Raw genomic sequence first — 19511 nt, 5'->3', positions numbered from 1 at the left:
TTTGCAGTGATTTGTATGTTGGCTGCTAGGAGGCAGCCTTGCTGTCCATTCAGAGGTGTTGAGAAAGTCATCAGCCTCGTGCTTCCTGCCTTCATGGTTGCCTGTTCTAATGGGAGGAAGGAGAGGAATGGCTGGCTGTATCAGTGCTGACTCAGTCCAGCATTGTGGGATCTAGGCTGCTTTCCCCAAGCAGTGACCCCCCGCTCCCCAGTGGAGAGTTATGTGGACTTTCCGAGTCTGGCCATGCACCTCCCTAAGTGATTTCTTTTCTGCTTGGAGAGAAGGCAATGAATTGTAGCTGGCATGGATGGGGTCATGGAACTCACAGCTTCTTGCCAGCTTCTGCCAGGTGGCACCAGATGCCAGATCCCTTTCAGACTGGCTGAGTCTTTTGGGGAAGCAGTGGTGTTTGGAACAGGGAGAGCCAAAAACAGCTTCATCATCCCTTCTCCCCACTTCGCAGGAGCCCCTCTCGTTGGAAACTGCCCATTAAGTCGTTCACCTTGTCTGTTGGTCTGGAAGCTGTAAAGAAAGGCAGATGTGGAGGAGTTGCTACAGAACCCCCAAAATCAAATCTGCTTGACTGAGTTGCAAGAAGTTAGCCATTGATACTGGGCTGGTGGAAAAATAGCAGGTGTGTGTTGTGACGCAGCTAATGCTCAATTCTCAGACTCTAATATTCCTAGTTGGAATGAGCACTGTGTGATCAGTGCGATATGGACCTCTGGTTGGTCCACAGTGTGTGGCCTTCCTGGGATTGGTCAGTGGTAGAGGCTGGTGTTTCTTTTGGAACAGCAATGGTGGGTTCCAGTCTTTCTGGGTCTGAGGATGGATTGAAGGTTCATTTCTTTGATCAGGGCCCAAGAGTTCTACAAAAGCTTGGAGACTAGAGGCCAGAGTTGAGATAATGTCAAGCACACTTCAAGTCTTTATGATTCAGGGTCTCTTACTTTTGTGTTACTCTAGAACATTCCCAAACCTGGTTGGAGTAGTGGCTACAGAATGCCACTGACTGGGTTTACCCAGTCAGTGTGCAGACAATGAGTCGCTGATATTGGAGTCATATGAGAAAGGAGTTTATTGCAAAGCACAGAGCAAGAAATGGGTAGCTGTCACTTCCTATCTGGGGCCCCAGGGAGTTAGGGGGAAGGCGTTTAGAGATTGCACTTGGGGATGAGAGTTTGTGCCTGTGCAAAGTTCCTGGTTGGCCTGTGTGCTCCTGGCCGTCTTTGAGTTGGTCAGCAGTATTGTACCCTGTAGGGAATTTTGATGATGCCAGCGTGGGCTCCAGTCAGTCTGAGCCAGTTACTTTTTGCTAAAGGCTTGAGACAAAATCTAACGTAAAGGTGTTATTTATTGGGGAAACAAATGACCTTGTGAGTTGGGTAATGAGAGTCTTGTAGGGATGGTGATGAAGGACCTCTGAGGCCAGCAACAGCGTATGATCAGTTCACTGAGTTAATTTCTGTGTGGGACCTGGTGGTGTCCAGCACCTGTATTCCAGCCACTGTGTAAGGCTCAGGTTCAACTCTCTTCAGTTAATGAGCTCTTCTGAACAGAGAAACTGCCACCAAAGGCTTTAGGGTGAGGGGCTCGGCTTTATTCCTGCACCTATATGACGGTGACTGACAAGCAGGTACCAGATCCATATTCGCCAGGGTCTATCAGTGAGGATTTTGGTCATAGAGAAGTGCAAAGATGGCTCAGTGTGAAATGTAAGAGAAGCAGTCCATTCATATTCTGTTCTTGAAGTTAATGACATACTGCTGTGACATGCAAGTTGTCTAAAACTTACTGAGTTTAATAAATAATCAGCACTTACTCATCTCCATATACCATGAGCTAAGAGGAACTTGACAGGAAAGTCTTTGCTTTACCCTGCGTTTTATCCTTGGACATGCCCCAGTCCAGCAGTGCGACTGCTGGAGACCGGGAAGGAGCCAGCCAGATGCAAGTGAGGGCTGGCTACCAACGCTTGATAGAGAGAATAGAATCACTGGCATTTAGAATTAAAAACAAGAGAATAGGAAAAAAAATATTTTTTGGTATATTAATGGAGGTTCTTCATATTAAATTGAAATCTAGATTTCAATTCAGATTTGCTTTTATTCTAGGCTCATTTTGTTGTTGTTGCTCTTTTACTGATGCAAATCATGTAATTTAGATAAAGTATGACGTGATGGGCAAAGAGCAAGAAAGACATCCCACCTGAACTGCAACAGTTCATCCACTCTACAGATGCTGTGTAAACTTAAGAATTTAATTAATGGAATTGTGTTTATTTACTAAAGGAGTCAGCTCTTGTTTCAGTGAGGCTGTGGTTCCTGGCAAAGATGTGTGTGTTTGTATCTTGTGTACAACATGATAGCTTGACATATATGCTCATGTGTGTGTTTGAATGTGTGTGTGTAGGTAATTATGATTCCTAGACTAAATACTTTTCTATATTTGGAAATTACAACAGAATGTAGAGGGAGAATGGAAAAATTACTACATTGAGTATTAGGAAATCAGTATTCTACTCTGAGCTCTCAGTTCTCCTAAGAGTTTATTGTTTTCATGGCTTTCACAACATTTATTTTAAAGTTGTATTGATATACAATAAACACAAGTATTGCTAATAATTTTTTGCATCTTCTGTTAAAAATAGTATTGGTGTTATCACTCATGTAGAGCTGTGTTTTTATGCTAAAGGAACTTAGAGAAATCTCTAATTGTTGAACTGCTTCTTTTTGGCAAATAAAAAATCATTTTGCTATCATTTCACCAACTGGTCTTATTTATAACCTCTGGATTTAGTTATTTTTATTCTTTGACATGCACAGCAGAGGAGATGGCTTATTGTACATGTGTCACACTCGGCCACAATGGGAAGAAAACTAGTGCCAAGTGTCACAGTCCAGGGCCAGAGGTCGTCTGGGACTGCATTGTGTCAGTAAAGCGGGATCTCGTAGGTAGCTTCCATGATCCAGTGGTCCTGGGAGTTTCAGTTCCTCTGAGAGGCAGCTGGAGACAGCCACAGACAGTCCAGCTGCCTGTACCAGCGCGGACATCTGACATTTCTCACTTCCGTTCCTTTGGCCGTTGCTGGTACACACACCAGCAGTCTCCTGTGACCCCTGCCTCGTGTTTCTTTTGCCTGTGTGTTCACTTCTTACTCCACTTTGCCCTCGAAGAACTGCAAGAAGATGGTGCCAGAGAAATTAATTTTAAAAAGAATTTTGTTTTATGTTTTCTATTCCAGTTGACAGTTTTATCCCAAGTTCAACAATATCCTCGAGTGTTTGGTCTTCTGTTTTTCAGACTGAACATATCTAGATCCCTTGGCACGTGCTCTTGCGACACTGTATATACTGACATCCAGTTCTCTTAAAAGTGATGTCTGACTCTATTGATCGTCTTCACCCCTGTGAAATCCTTGAGAATTTGGGCTTTTATTGGTGGACTTTAAGTTTCTCATGAAGCTTTCCTCTTTGGATTTCTTTTCAGTCCACAAAGCTGTCTTCGTTGCTTTCTATGAGCCAGATGCTGCTTCAGGGCCTGAGAAGCATCGGTGAACACAAACTCAGTGTGTTCCAGAACAGTTTCCTTCTACTCTTAGGTCCTTGCAGTAGGAGAAGGGAGCCATGTTTTATACTGTTCATAACATTTTGCATTGCATCGTGAGATTCCTGTAGAAGCTGCGGATGAAATGCCCTGTTCCCAGCCGCTAGCACTTTGTGTAGGTACTGGGGAGGACAATGATGTGAAAGAGGCGGAAGGAAAACAAAACAGAATGTGGCATCTTTTGACAACCTTGGAAGCACCCCAGTTTCACACTGCTGAGTCCTGCCTACACCCCAATAACTTTACAGGTGGTCCCAGTCTTTCCCCAAGGAAGGTGTCCCAGCAGAATCCTCTCTGCCCAGCAGCATTAAGAGGGCTGCCTGGTTTGACTACACTGGATAGATCAGACAACCTTGGGAAGATTTTTCCCTGTTTTGTGTCCAGCATACCATTTGTCCAAGAGAAGGGGGTGAGGGAAAACTGGACCAAAGTCCCCTATCAGTCCCAGTCTGAATGCAGACTGTGTGGTCAGCTGTTTCCTGAGACGGCTGTCTGGGCTGTCAGGTGTATTTCAGGCTGCAGCCCTCAGCTCCCAGGTCTTCGCTGAGATGCCCGCCTGGGATGTCAGATATGTTCTCCCAGCTAAGCGATGGAACCTAGCTTACCCAGCTCTGAGGCTCTGGGCATTGTCTTGCAGATTTTGTCTAGAGAAGGGCCCACCCACTCTGTCTGATGGCCTGCTCCCTTGAACCTTGCTACCTTGCTGACCATCGCTTTCTGCCTCATGTCTGAGTCTTTCTTGCCTGAAGACAATAACTCTATTCCAGCCATCTCTACTAACAAAAGGAAAACCCTCATTCTGCTCTTTGGAAACCCACTTGTTTCTGTGGGTTGATTTGGTAGTTCAGTATAATATGAAGTTAAAAATCAGAAAGTTTGAATTCAGGTCATTCACTCACCCAGGTTACTAGGTGTAATTTCTGATTACCCACATAAATACTATTACAGTAACAGCCATCATACTCCTCATTTTTTTTAAAAGATGTATTTATTTGAAAAACAGAGTGACAAAGGTGGAGAAAGGTAGAAATAAAGATATCTTTCATCCGTTGGCTAACTCCACAAATGCCTGTAACCACCATTTCTGGGATAGACTGTGCCAGGCAGAGGCCAGGAGCCAGAGCTCTTACATGTGAGTGGCAGGACTTGGGTAGATTGGAGCATCATCTGATGCATCCAGGTACATTAACAGGAAGCTGGATTGGAACCATAGGTAGTTGGAACTCAAACCAGGCACTCCCCAAGTGGAGCTGGAGCTGTGCCAATCCAAAGCCAGGAGTCCAGAACCTCTTCCAGGTCTCCCACGTGGGTGCAGGATCCCAAAACTTTGGGCTGTCCTTTACTGCTTTCCCAGACCACAAACAGGGAGCTGGATGGGAAGTGGGGCCGTGGACATTAGAGCCGGTGCCCATATGGGATCCTGACTCGTGCAAAGCGAGGACCTTAACTGCTAGGCTACTGGGCCTGCCCTTTTGCCTTGTTTTTAATTGATTATTTTTCTTAGGTCAGTTTTGAAAATTATTTGAATATTCAGAAGACTGGTCCCTTTGTCATACATGTGTTTTGCAACTATATTCTCTCAGGTGTGACTTTTCATTTTTTAAAAAGTGCCTTTTGAGGAAAAAGGAGTGTTTTCATTTTAATGGGATCTAATTATATTAAAAGATTTCATTACAAGGGTCATGCTTTTGCTGTTAGGCTTAAGAATTCTACCCTAGCTCTTTGTTATAAAGATTTTCTCCTGTATTTTATGTAAAAGTTTCATGATTTTATATTTAGATCTATGATTAATTTTAAGTTAATTTTTATATAAGGTGTGAGGTTTAATTAAGTTGATGTTCTTTTTTTAGCGTATACATGACTAAATATTCCAGCATCACCCGTTAAAATGTAATATCCTTTCTCCACTAAATTGTTTTTGTATCTTTGTCAAATTCCACAGGCCAGTGTACAGATCAGTGCCTTCGTCACATCATCACTCCCACGCTGTCATAATAAAATCACCTGGTACCAGGGTGCCAGGTTCATGGAGGCCTTTGTAGACCATTGAAAGGAGCTTAGTTTTTACTTTGAGTGAGTAGGGAGCTACTTGAAGGTGTTGGGAAAAGGAGTAGTGTGACTTCATTGGGGTAAGGCTGAGAGAGGAAACTTGCCGCCATCACATAGACATGGGAATACAGTGGCCTAGGCTGGAATGACAGGCAGAGGTAAGAGCTGCTGTAGGGTGAATGTACACTGAGGGTGTGGCCAGCCTGACTTCCTAATGGTTGGGATATAGAGAATGAGATGTGAAGGAGGAGGGATGATTCTAGTTTACGGCTTCTGCCTTCGCAGAAAAATGGAATCGTCCTCTGTTGAGAATGGGGAAGGCTTCAGATAGAATGTGTTTAATGGAGGAGGATGAGAAGTTTCATTTTTAACATGTTTTGAAATTTCTACTAGACTTTCAGGCATAGATGTTGGGTAAGTCATTTGAGAATAGGGCCTGGAGTTTCTCAGAAACATCTGATAGTGAAGATACTGATTTTGGGTTCTTGGCAGAAGCGTGAAGGCTGTGGTTTTGGTAGGATCTGCACGGACAGAAGAGTGCATAGAAAAGAAGAAAAGGAGGTCTGGCGTGTTGACTCAGTGGCAGCTCCACTTCCCATCCAGCTGTATGCTTATGGCCTGGGAAAGCAGTAGAAGAAGGCCCCAAGCCTTGGGATGTTGCAGTTGTGGGGGAGACCCGGAGGGAACTCTTGGTTCCTGGCTTCAGGTTAGCTCAGTTCCTGCCATTGCAATCACTTGGGGAGTGAACCAATGGATGGAGGATCTTTCTGTCTGTCTGTCCTTCTCTCTGAATGTCTGCTTTTCTCTAGCTTCCTCCAGCATGGCTTAAGATCAAATTCCCTGTTTCTGTGCTTTCTGCCATTGTTAAAAAACTGCTCCTTTTCTTGCTTAGGGCAATTAGGTTGTGAGCTGTATATTTTGATATTACCTATTTCTAAAGACACCATTAACTTTTTGTTGCCTAATCAAATTATTTCATTCTCTCAACCTCTTTAGAAGGATAGACAGGGCAAAGTGATAGCCATTATCCTCCCAGTAAGTTTATTCAGGCCATGCGTCTACCTCCCCTAACCTTAACCTCAGTGGTTCTCTCCTGACAATCCTTTGACTCAACAAAGACACTGTAATTGGCTAAAAGGTGTGTCTATCTCTCAGGAGTCTCCAATCCTGTAACATCACATACGACATGCATGGTTGGCAGGAATGATGTAGGTCAAGTTCACTACGTGTGGCTGTCGGTCAGCTGAAGGTCACATACACCACATGTGGCTTGCAGGCAATGTGAAACTGCACCAACTTCTCAGAGTTGCTTATCAAGGAAGTCCCAGCACAGCTCGTCTAAGGACAGAGAGGAGAGACTGGGGTGCGGTCCACCATTAACACCTGTGTGACCAGTGAACAAACCAGGTTAAGGTCTCAGTTAGCCAAGACCATTGTCAGGGGGTTCCCCTCGGGACACAGGGTGCCGTGTGCCTATGACCTCCCACATAGGCCAGGCAGGCAGAGATCCAGAGGAAATCTCCCACACCTTCCCAATAAAAATAAAATTAATCTTGAAAAGAAAAGAAAAGAAGACAAAGGTGAGCCCCGAGCTCTGGATCACCTCAGCAGCAAGAGGTTGGGAGTGAGAAAGTCAGGAACCAAGGAACCCCCAAATAATGGGGAGGTAGAATGGAAATAGAGAATGATCACCAGAAATGGAAACCAGATAGATCAAGTGGGAGATAGGAAGGGAAGAGACAATAGTGCGGATGCTCCTGACAGGTCAAACGAGGCGAGGAGCTGAATTCCGCATGGAGCTAGCAGTGTGGAGTCCTTGGTCATCTCAGCAAGAGAAGGTTCCATTGATGTGTGCAAAAGCCTAAGTATAATAGGTTTCAGAGAGGGTAGAAGGGGAGGAATTTCAGGCAGGGAGTGGAGGCCACCTTGCCCTGGAGTTTATGAAGAGAAACAAAGAAATAAGGAGGAAGCCAGGGGACAAAATGCATCCTAGTGCAAGTAGTTGGCTTTTGTTCCTTTCGAAGATGGAAAAAAATAGCAACTGATGGTCCAGCAGGGAGAAAAATAGTAATGAAATCAGAGGAAAGCAGAAGTCAGAGCAGCTGCAGTCATTGAGTGGAGGAAAGGATGGACTCTGGTGTGAAAGTGAAGGGTTTACTTTAGGAAGGAGCAAGACGTTCCATCAATAGAAACCCTGGAAGGCAGAATGTGTGGCTGCAGGGACTGTCCCCTGGGGACCGTGGGGGGACAGTCTATGCAAGTCCCTTCGTGGGATTGGATCTCAGCACTGAAGCACTGGGAGGGACAGTGCCGGACCGTACACAGAGAGGTCAGCTACAGGACTTAGGGCGGAGAAAGCGAAAATGCTGTGAGAGCAGCACCATGGAGCAGAGGTGCGCATGACCCACTTCCCTGCTCTGGGGTCGGGGAACCAGGGAGAGTTACAGGGGATCAGGGATCCACTGGAGCTGGTGAGGTGTGCATCACGCACGTCTGTGAGTCATAGTTGTGTGTGCTCACTCAGTGGCCATGGGTTTGTCCTAAAGCACATGTTTTCTTGTAAGGTGACATTAATTACTCTGCTTACAAAATGGATGTGTTTTTTTTATGGTGTGGGATGTTTCATTATTGTATCTATTACTGAGAAATAATAAAACAGCTTCTTGTTGGTTTTCAAAATGATGTTAGATGGTCTTCACTCCAAAATACTCTAGACTTTTTGACATTATTTCAGAATGGTTATAAGAACTTGCATCTTCAACATATTATACATTTAGGGGTAAAGTTCAAGAGTCAGAGCAGATTCTAATCACTCCCGGTGTTTAGAATGAAGCTTCAGTGCCATTGGGTTTGTGATTGCCTTGTCCCTGCGTTAGACCATGAGAAGGGCATAAACTTCTGGCCTGAGGTGCCAATTACATCAACTTCCTGTGCAGTTCCCGGTCATTAACCCATGCCAAATGGACAGTTAAATAGGAGGGTGCAGAGGAGGTCAGGCTGAAGTCAGAAATGGTGAGGGGGTGTGGCTCAGGGCGCACTGTGGAAACCACAGCCCTAGAGCTGACCTCTGTTAAGGGAAAAAAAAAATCTGTTTCAGAAGTTATCTTACATTGACTCCTTCCCTTTCTACAAAGACAGCACTATGTCAATTGTCATTCACCATTTCCAAATAATGAAAGTAAAGGGGTTTGCCGCTTAAAAGGTGGAGCAGGGAAGGTGCTGATAGAGGAGACGATTTACCTCCCTCCCTCCGTCCCTCCCTTCTCTCCTCCGTCCCCTTCTCCCTATCTGATGAATAGGATCAGTCACCAGGCTTCCACCTTCTGGAAAATGATAAAGATCCACGCACAGCCCGCAGTGTGCACCCATTGATTCTTACTCTAAAAATAACTCCATTCGGCTTCACATTGTTTCCTCCCACCCCAATCCCAGATTCTGCAGCCTGGGAGGGGGAAGTAACGCTCAGTCAGCATTTCAGCTGGACGCTTACTGGGCAATTTTAATCCTTTTTTTTTTTTTTTTTTTTTTTTTTTAACATCTTGACCTCTATTTCCAGAGAACATCCTAGCTGGCAGGGCTAGCCTGATTACGATTCCTGTCAGGCATTTAATTCTCCTAAGGGAATTTACAGCTTCATCTCACACTCAAGGGTACCCAGTCTACACAGGACATGGTTTCTTGAAGGTTATAGGAAACGTAAGCTTGAGCAACCTAATAGGTGAGCTTAGTGATGCCTGAATGAATCTGAGTACATACCTTGAGTTATGCTTTTTAATGTTTAGTCAACAGATAATTTTCTTAAGATTTATTTATTTTTATTTGAAAGGCTGATTTGACAGAGAGAAGGAGAAACAGAGAGAGATCTTTCATCTGCTGGTTCACTCCCTGAATGGCTACAGTGGCTGGAGCTGAGCCAGTCTAAAGCCAGGAGCTTCTTGTAGAGCTCCTGCCCGGGTACAGGAGCCCAAGGACTTGAGCCTCCAGCAGCGGCCCCCGACATTTTAGATAAACATTGTTTATCTGCTGAGTTGACCAGACCCTCTCATCAGTCTGAGGATTAGCAGTTGGCTTAGGTTAATCAGCATGTGAGAAAGGAAAGTAAGATGGTCTGTGTGGTTGCCAAGGGATATAGGAGTTGGGCAGCCAAGTGGCCCCTAGGCACTTTCTGGGTAGTCAGCATGTCTGTAGGTAGAATGAGGGCCACAAAAGAATCTATCAGGGTAGCATGTCTGTCCCTGTTGCTCCCAACATTCCAAACCAGTTGGCACAATCACTTTGGAACCCCAAAGTCGGCCTCTGCTTGCCAGCCTGGGCAGTTACTGACACCTGGGTGGGAGAACAGAGGTATTTATTTGCCTTGCACAGAACAAGAAGTCAAGCAGGTTGCCCTCAATTCCTGGATGCCCAGAGAAATGACAGGCTCTGACTCTTAAAGATTGAAGTTGGCAGGCAGCTGTGTGTGATCGCTGGTGTGTGACCCTCTGTGTGGCTCACAGTGCGTGGGGCCTCCTTTTGATTGGTTCCTGAAAGGGACCAGCGTGTTGGTTTTGAACTGGTGGGGGGCCCAAGGGTAGCTGGGGTCTGACTTTTTTGGTCAGGTGCTGGAGAGATAGTGGGGCCTGAGAGAGTTTGTGTCAAGGGCACTCGTTGAAGGGGTTCAGTTTCAATGGCGAGTAGTGAATATCTGTAGCATGCTCATCCTACATCTGCAGAGCTTGCGATTGAGTTGTTTCTCTGCCCTTTTTATGACTGTCTCTTTCAGAAGTCTAGTTGGAGAAGTTTCTGAATATTCCCCAGAAAGGGTTTTCCCACCTCACGTGCAGAAAAATCAATCACGGACATGGGGGTCATGGAAGAAAGGAAGCTTTTGTTGCAAAGTGCAGAGCGGAGAGCAGGCAGTCTTCCGGTGCTCAGCACACAGCCAGTGAGCCTCACATGCAAAGCTGAGGTGAGGGCTGGGTGCTCAGCACCTGCTCAGGTTCCCAGGTGTTATATGGTGTCCCGGCCCTTTCCACCTCAATGGGTCAGCCATACCATGTTTTTGTAATGGAACAGTGGTCTTCATCCAGTTTGAAGCTGCAAACAGCGCTTTGTTTACTGGAAAGACACCCCTTTGAGACGATTCTGGCCATTAGGATGTTAGCCACTGGGAAATTTTTTAGGGTCAGTGGATGGATGCTTGGTGGCTTATGGGAAGGGCAAGGACACCTTAAGCTGAGGGGAAAGTCTGAGAGACCGGTTCCTACTCGTATCTTGCATCTACCTTTGATGTACAAGAGTTTGGTTACATTTGTTGTACCTTCAATTACTACAAAATTAAATACAGAACAATTAGATTTTGTAGAGTAGGGCTGAGTTTGGGCAGACCTCAAGCGTTAGTGATATCTAAAGGTGTTTTTACGGCCCCATGGAACCAGCATTCTCCCAGTGGGGAGCCATCTATGCGTTGAATTTGTATGACTGTTGTGACAGTCTTAAAGCATACAAACCAATTATTTCTTTGATCTGGCTGCCAGAAGTCTGCAGGTGACAGTGCTCAGTCCCAGGTGTGAGTGAGGAGCGCTTGGGTCCTCTTTCAGTTTCCATCCTTTTTAGCTTCTAGAACCACCTTTGGCTTGTTCATTGGTTCACCACCCCTTGTCCTGTCTTGCATAGTTGCGGCAGCAGCACATCTTACCTTGGGGACCTTTTCCACCTACTGTGTCACATTTCCCACCACCTCCCCCCACCCAAGAGGGAAGCTGCTGTGACTGAATTTAAGGTCTGCCCAGGATCCTCTCTCTGGCTAAGACTCCTTCAGTGGAGCTCAGGTGCAAAACCTTTGTTACTGTTAACTGAAAGCTGAGTGCTGTCCCTGGTCCCGAAACAAAGTAAGAACAAGGTTTGGGAGTGGAGGAAGAAGAACCTTCCATTGGTCAGCAGATGAAGGGGGTAGTACGGCAGAGGACTACAGTACTGCTGGAGGAGAGTGCTCAACGTTTTAAAAGAGGCTATAAGAAAAGAGGAGTTGGAGGAGCCCTGGGCCTCTGGTGTCCAGTGAGCCACCTAGGCAGCTGTTTCCTTCTCTGTTTCATGCTTCTGCAATAGAAGTTGAGATGGGGAACATGAAGACAATCGCATTAGGACAAGGGTCAGAGAAAGCTGAGCCTAGCCCTGTAGTGTCGCTTGGTGGCTCTGCTGCTCTGATGACCCGGTAGACTTCCGACTGCCTGGGGGCAAGACACAGCTGATAGCTGCACCATGCCCCAGACTTGGGACTCCCCTGAAAGGAGCACTTCCAGACTGTGTTATCTGTTGGGGAAGCAGAGGACCTCCTGAGCCTGCTGATTAGAATCTTGCAGGCCTAGATGTCACACTAGCTCTATTCCAGCTGATCAGAAGACTGGGGCCTGATCGTGTCCAGCATTTGCAGCCAACACCGTTATGGAGGCCCAGTTCCATTGCCATTAATGGGAATACTCATAGGTTCCAGGAGATCTTTGGGGAGGGCCCTAATTCAGCCTGCACCAGGAGTGATACTGCCCCTCCCCCTCCCATTGGAGATATATTTTGTATATCAATACAGAAGAGAGAAAGATTGAAGAAGAAAAAGAGGTACTAAGTGTGTGATCTTGACTGCTGGTTAGTTCCTTATCTCTTAACCTGTTAGAAGCACTTGTTGGAACCAAGGGGATAGATGTGTTTAAAGGTCGTAGGGTTTGGAAGAAGCCCAGGGCACTGTGGTATCCAGCCACATTCATTGACTCTGCAACACCGTTTCTGCCTGGGGCCAGTCAGCAGAGGAGGGCAATGAGTCACCCCAAGGTCAGACAGCGTTACTACCCTCTTATTGTGATGGACAAATCCACTATTAAGCTTCAGATTCAGAGAAATACTATTGAGTTGGCAAATGCTTTCGATGTGTATGTGCAGAGTCATATGTATCCATGATTTCCCAGGCTCTGTGGCAAAGAGTAAACGGAAATTCTGGGCTGAATTTTAATTGGCTGCAAAAAGGTTTCCTTGCACAGTGACCGCTGTATAAAGCGAGTGCTGTGTCAGACACAGCTCTGGAAACACCAGCATGCAGAAGGCAGTGTGTGCCTTTGTTAGACTGTGGAGGAGAGTGAAGCGGGGATGCAGTCCGTTCTCCCCAGATAGCTGCTTGAAATGACAGCAAGGCATCTTGCCGTGAGATTTCCTTTGGTGTGTAGATTTTTCCTGGGACTAATTTTGGTACAGTAGTTTAAGATGTGGCCTGGGATACCCAGGTCCTGTATTGGATTTGAATCTTTGTTGTGTTTCTTATCTAGTTTCCTGCTGATGTTCGTCTTGGGAGGCAACAAGGTGAAAACTCAAGTATTTGGGATCCTGTTACTCTTGTGAGGAGACCCAAATTGCATTTTGGGCTCCTGACTTTGACCTGGCCTAACTTCAGTTGTTATGAGAAATGAACCAGAAGGTCAAGATCTTTGTGTGTGTGTGCCCATCTCTCTCTATTGCTCTATTTTTCAAATACATGATTTAATTTAGCAAAATAATTTTCAGGGCAAATGTTATAGTGTTGACAGATAAAGCAATCACCTGCATCACTGACATCTTATATGAGCGCTAGTTTAAGTCCCAGCTGCTACATTTCTAGTTCAGCTTTCTACTAAAGCACCTGGTAAAGAAGTTGAAAAAGATCCAGATATTTAAACCTCTGTACTCATGTGGGAGACCAAGATGAATCTCCTGGCTCCTGTCTTTGGCTTGGTCCAGTTGTGGCAATTGTGGGAATTTGGGGAATGAACCAGTAGACTGAAGATCTGTTTCTCCGTATCTCTCCTCCTTTTTTTCCACTCTGTAGCTGTGCCTTTCAAATAAATAAATCTAAGAAAGAAAAAAAAAACAGCAGTTTAAGATGGAACCCTGGCGGGCGGGGGGACCTCCCCTTTGTTGGCAGGGACTGAAGCACTTGGGCCGTCCTCTTCTACTTTCCTAGGTGCATGAACAGGGGTCAGAAGTGGAACAGCCAGGACTCAAACTAGCACGCAGAGTTTGGACACTGGTGTCACAAGCAACAATTTACCTGTTGTGTTTCAGTGCTGGCTCAGTGCTCCTAAGGTCATGTTGTAATAACTGCTAAATACGCAGAAAATTTAAAATGTTCCAAGGAGTTCAGCCTGGCATCATTCCAGGGTAGGCACATGCTTTCATTTTTCGTATGTTTCTATTGTTTGGTAGCTCTTTTGTTTCTCTCTGTTTTTAAGATCCATTTGTTTGTTTATTTATTTATTTATTACATTCAGAGTTATGGGGAGAGAGGGAGAGACAGAGAGATTGACTGGTTCACTCACTATGTGATCACTATGACCAAGGCTGACCCAACTGAAGCCAGACCCCAGGAGCCTCATCCCCAGATTTCCCAGTAGGTGGCAGGGCCCCAGACACTTGGGTCGTCCTCCACTGCTTTTCCCAGGCCGTCAGCAGGGAACTAGATCAGAAGGGACGCAGTTAGGACTCAAACCAGTAGCCATCGACGACACTGGTGAATATGGTTGGTGGCTTTACCTGCTACGCACAGTGCCAGTTCCATTCTTTTCCTAACTCATTTCTAAATGCTCTGATTGTTTCCAGATGATCACTTTGTCCTGTATCCTTGACAGAGCAGTAGAGAAGATGGGCTCAGGCTTCCTTCTTCACTCCACCACTTTAGATTGTGCCAATTTAGTTTCTCTTTTGGGACAAGTGTGTGTGTGTGTGTGTGTGTGTGTGTGTGTGTGTGTGTGTGTGTTCTGCTTGTCTCTCTGGCTCTCAAATAAATACATTTCAAAAAGAAATAGTTTAGTTGTTTATAGGTAGGGAGAATCATTGAAACTATTGCTTTCCATACAAGCTCTCTAAAATGAAGTCTGAAAGCCAGCTGTTTTCACAATCTGATACTGAACATGTCGGTACTACCTTCCTTTAAAAATTTATTTATTTTTCATTGGAAAGGCAGATATACAGAGAGTAGAAGAGACAGAAAGGAAGATCTTCCATCTGATTATTCACTCCCCAAGTGGCCGCAACGGCTAGAGCTGACCAATCCGAAGCCAGGAGCCAGGAGCTTATTCCAGGTCTCCCACACAGGTGCAAGGTCCCAAATCTTTGGGCCATCCTTGACTGCTTTCCCAGGCCACAAGCAGGGAGCTGGATGGGAAGTGGAGCAGCCGGAATTAGAACCGGCGCCCATATGGGATCCTGGGCGTGCAAGGCGAGGACTTTAACCACTGTGCTATAGCTCCAGGCCCTACCTTCCTTTAGCATTTGAAGCAGAGAGCTGACAGTGCTGATTCCTGAAGTCCGCTAGTCCCATTTTGTTCTCTGCCAGCAGGTGCTTGGTGTGACAGGTTCTTCCTAAGGACATCTGACTGTATAGCTCTCTTTGCCCTTCCCTCCAGCCAGCCATCATCATAGCATCAGGCTTTCCATCATTTCTCTGGTGCTGTCAACATGGCCTTCTTTGGTCTCATTTCCAGGATATACGCATCCCCCTTCTGTCTTCAGCAGAGGTCTCGGGGGCTCATTGGACAATCACCCCATTTGCTACTTGTGACTCTGTGTCTGTCGTGGACCCCAGCTAACACATAGGCCCTTGGCATAGCTCAAGGGACCTGTTTTCCAACCATCCCTGGATTCATTCTGCTTTCTCTCTTGTGCACTGGAACACTGCACACTTCTGCTGGGCAATGTGCTACAATGTGCTGTTAGCAGGTGTAACTCTAGAGTCTGGTAACTCCTACATTCCCAGTTGTTCCCCGCCATTTTCTCTCCATGGGATTGCAACCCAGTCTTGTCATCTTTGTAGACTTCAGCTTCTTCATGTGTATAATGGGCATGGAAATAGTAGTGAACAAGTAGTTTTCTCTCCAAAGTGTGTTATAGTATAAGTGAGATAAGCAGGTGCTGGGGGCCAAGACCTCCCAAATTTTGTGTCATTGGGACACACAAAGGTGCAAAAAGAACGGCTTCCCTGCTGGCAAAGCCACAAGGAGCTCCCAGCTGTATGGCAAAGCCTGGTAGATGTCCCTCCAGCTACTTTCTCTCCAAAGTGAGTGATAGTTTTTAAGTGAGATAACTAGGATTATTGTTTTGCTTGTTTTTCTTTTAGTTGTTTGCTGGTATTGAAGAATCCAATCTCAAGTTCCATTCAGGTGGTTCCTGGAAACCTGCTCAGGGTATCAGCCCCTATCTGGAACGTGGGCTGTTTGCCTAGGTGAGCAGTGTACTGTCCAAGGTCAGCTGACTTTCCTGCAGTAAACAGTGTGTTGAGTTATTGGCTTATACACTTACCTTTCCTGGGTAAAATTCCCCTGGAACAAACAAGTAAGTAATGGTGATATAAGCGTCCGAGTTGTAGTTCAATACTACATCATGTTCATGCTTAGAGTTATGCTTCATAGAAAGGATAGTATTGTCATTCATGTGAAAAGTAAGGAGACAGACAGAGAGATTCTTTATCCACTGATCTACTCACTTGCCTGCAATGTTGGGATTGGCCAAGTGCCTGAAGCGTAGTCTGGTTCTCCTACATGGGTGGCAGGGACCCAAGTACTTGAGCCATCACCCGTTACTTTTCAGGGCATGAATCAACAGGAAACTGGGATCAGAATCATAGGTAGGATTCAAAGCCAGTCTTGCTGATATGGAATATGGCACCTCAAGTACTATGCCAAATGCCTGTCCCTAGGGTCCTACTACTTAAGCATGGTTGCTTCTTTTGTAGTCACTTTAAAAAGTCCCTGTCTTGTTTCATCGGCTTTGTTTTATACACACACACATACACACACATATATGCATATATATGATTATAAGTGGCCAAAATGTTTTACATGTGTAAGGCATAAATGATAGTAATAATAATACGTAAATTTTAATAGAGCTGAGATCATCAGCAGAAGGTATGAGCATGGGTCTGGCATGGTAGCCTAGTGGCTAAAGTCCTCGCCTTGTACATGACGGGATCCCATATGGTCACAGGTTCGTGTCCTGGCAGCCCCACTTCCAATTCAGCTCCCTGCTTATGGCCTAGGAAAGCATTAAAGGACAGCCCAAAGCCTTGGGACCCTGTAGCCGCGTGGGAGACCCAGAAGAAGCTTGTGGCTCCTAGCATTGGATCGGCTCAGCTCCGGCCACTGTGGCCACTTTGGGAGTGAATCAGCAGATGGAAGATTTTTCTCAGTCTCTCCTCCTTTCTGTATAGCTGGCTTTCCAATAAAAACAAATAAAATATTAAAAAATAAAAAAAAAGAAGATATGAGCAGCCACATGGTTCAGCAGTTGGAGCTTGGGAGTCTGGAGCCAAACTATGTCATGTCCTCAAGTGTGTCACTTACCTCTCTGCCTTAAGTGGTGGAGGATCCACATAATACTGCCACTTAGCATGACTTTGAGGACTGCAGTGTCTGAATGCTGGCTTTGCATCAATTACAGCTTCCTGATAATGTGAAACCCAAGAGGCATCTCAAATTCTTGGGTTTCTGTCATGGCCTGATTCAACTTTGGCTCTTATAGATATTTGAGGAGTGAACCAGCAGATACAAGGTTGATCTCTCTTTCTCTCTCCCTTCCTCTTTCCCTCTCCATTCACTTTTCAAATAAGCAGGGAGGAAGGGAAGGAGGAAAAAAGGAAGGAAAAATATAGGATGAAATCATGTGTTAGAACTATGGCCATTGTTGTCTGGTGCAGGTGACAGACTACACCTGACCCTGCACTGGCTGATCAACACAAGAGTCACGTCTGAAGTCACCCCAGGTGAGGTTTCTCAGGGTACTCCCTGATCAGACAACTGGACTGAAACCCCAGGATGTGTGATCCTACCTTGGATTGCATGCACCAGAACTGAACCTCCTCAGTTGCTGATCCCTGTGTGGTAGACAGCATGTTCAGATGTACGTGGGGGACATGAAGGCCAGCTCACTTAAGCCATCAGGGGACATCAAATGCCTCCTCAGAGGATGGAAAGCACAACAGGTTAGATAATTCTCTGGTCCGCTTTTGTAGCAAGCGTCTGGATCTGTGAATACAGTAAGGTGGACTTTGTGAGCCAGTAGATCTTGGAAGATTTTCCCAACCCTGGTGCAATGAAGCTGACAATGTTTCAGAACTATTAAAACCGCTCAAGTAGCAACTTGAAACACTCTTCCCCACATCGGAGTCTCTGGAGCATCATCAAATGACCATCCCCCATTCCCAGGTGCTGATATAGTTTGGTAGCAAGGAATAGCCCCCTCTCCCTCCTCCCTGTGGACACAGAAAACAAAAGCAAACGAAAGACTGGGTCAAATATCCCACTCACCTTTCTCTGTATCTGAATCTTTACTCCCTAATCAGAGGCCCACATGAACGTGTATCCCTCTCAACTATGTAAACAATATTAAAAAGAAATTTAAAAAATTGTTTTTAAATGCTGATGGCATTTCTATAGTTTTGAGTTTTGAATTGAGGCCTCATTGATATCTGGAAGGCAAAAATATGTTCCTTTTTAAAAATCAAGAACCACAAGTTTAATTCAAAAGTTCCTTGCGTAAGTACTATTTAAAGATGATGATGAAGTCCCCTTTTAATTCTCCAAGAAGCTGTAAGTCCAAATTCTGTCCCTCAGACCTGGAAGAAGATAAGGTGATCACTTGCCTTTAGCCTTAAAACCCGGATAGTCCAAAGGCCAGCCAGCTCTTATTCCTCACCTCTCCCCAGCAAATAGGAATATTCATAATCTGAGAAGTGATAGTGGGAAAATTCTTGGTGGCCTGGTTTACTATTCAAGTGAAAAGGAAAATTGTTCAGTGTTGCCCAAGTTGAGTTTCCAGTGTCAAAAGAATGCTTAGACTTAAAAAACAGGGCTCGTTGTCCATAGACAGGTAGGTAGTACCCGTGAATACCTGGGGTGGCTTTTTAGTTCATAGCTACATAGCTTCCTTTACAATCCCCCAAGAAGCAGCAGAGTTATGGGAGGGACCTAGTTATTAGGAAAAGGACTGAATGTCTCTGCCTGTTTGCGCTGTTCTGCTGATGTAGAAAACCAATGAAGAAAGCATCCCTTGACATCTGTTGGCATTTGTAAGTTTTCTAGTGTTCCTTGGTTTTATTTTTTCTTCTCTCACTCTCCTGCATCCATCAGATATTTGTTAATTGATATTGGCCCAGCACTAGAGACATAACAAAACGCAAGACGAAACCCTTGTTCTCATGGATTGGACTTCCCAGCAAGGAGCTGGGCTGTTAATGTTATTTTAATTTGTTGTTTTATTGTCACAGGGGACACCCTCCAGGAGGGACTGGGTTTCTAAATTAGGTGTGGGAGGGTGGCCTCAGGATCTGTTTTGATCCTGCTTTGTCTAGGATGCCTGTGTGCCATGCAAGTTGAGAAGGCAAGTAGATGATTGCAGACAGGCCTGGAGCCTAGGTGGAGGCTGAGGCCAAAGGACATGTGCAGGTCATCAGTGAATGAATGACACTTAGAGCAGCAGGCACAGATGAAGTCACCTGTGGACCCATAAGAGCTGTCCTAAGGTCATGCAGCCTTGGGTACGCCAGTCTGAAGAAGTCAGTGAACAAGAGGAGGAGCCATGCAGACAGACTGAGATGAGAGCGGTTGTCTGAATTCCTGTGTTTTTGAAAGGAAAAAATAAAGAACTCTGAGGGTAAAATGAAGCTCTCTCTCTCTGCTTCTTGGCTCACCCTGGGCTGCTTCCGTACTCACTCCAGCACTGCCAACATAACGACTTATGCTGGCTGCTGTGCAGGATGCAGGAGGGAAACCCAAGCTCTCCTTTCAGACTGATGATGTCCTTCATGTGAACTCTGTACTTGGTGTGAGCTAATTCCATCTGGGATTGCCTAGTGGTATATT

The 19511-nt window shown here is 45.5% G+C and overlaps 1 protein-coding gene across 3 annotated transcripts in view; it reads left to right on the top strand.

Annotated features, from left to right (window-relative positions):
- The window catches only part of BICD1 (BICD cargo adaptor 1), a 162023-nt gene that overhangs the window by 76087 nt on the left and 66425 nt on the right, over positions 1–19511 (top strand). The window lies entirely within an intron of this gene.

Source organism: Ochotona princeps, chromosome 27 (genome assembly GCF_030435755.1).
Source record: "Ochotona princeps isolate mOchPri1 chromosome 27, mOchPri1.hap1, whole genome shotgun sequence".
Lineage (NCBI taxonomy): Eukaryota > Metazoa > Chordata > Mammalia > Lagomorpha > Ochotonidae > Ochotona > Ochotona princeps.
The sequence above is the reverse complement of the archived record's forward strand: the minus strand, read 5'-3'. Positions and strand labels throughout refer to the sequence as shown.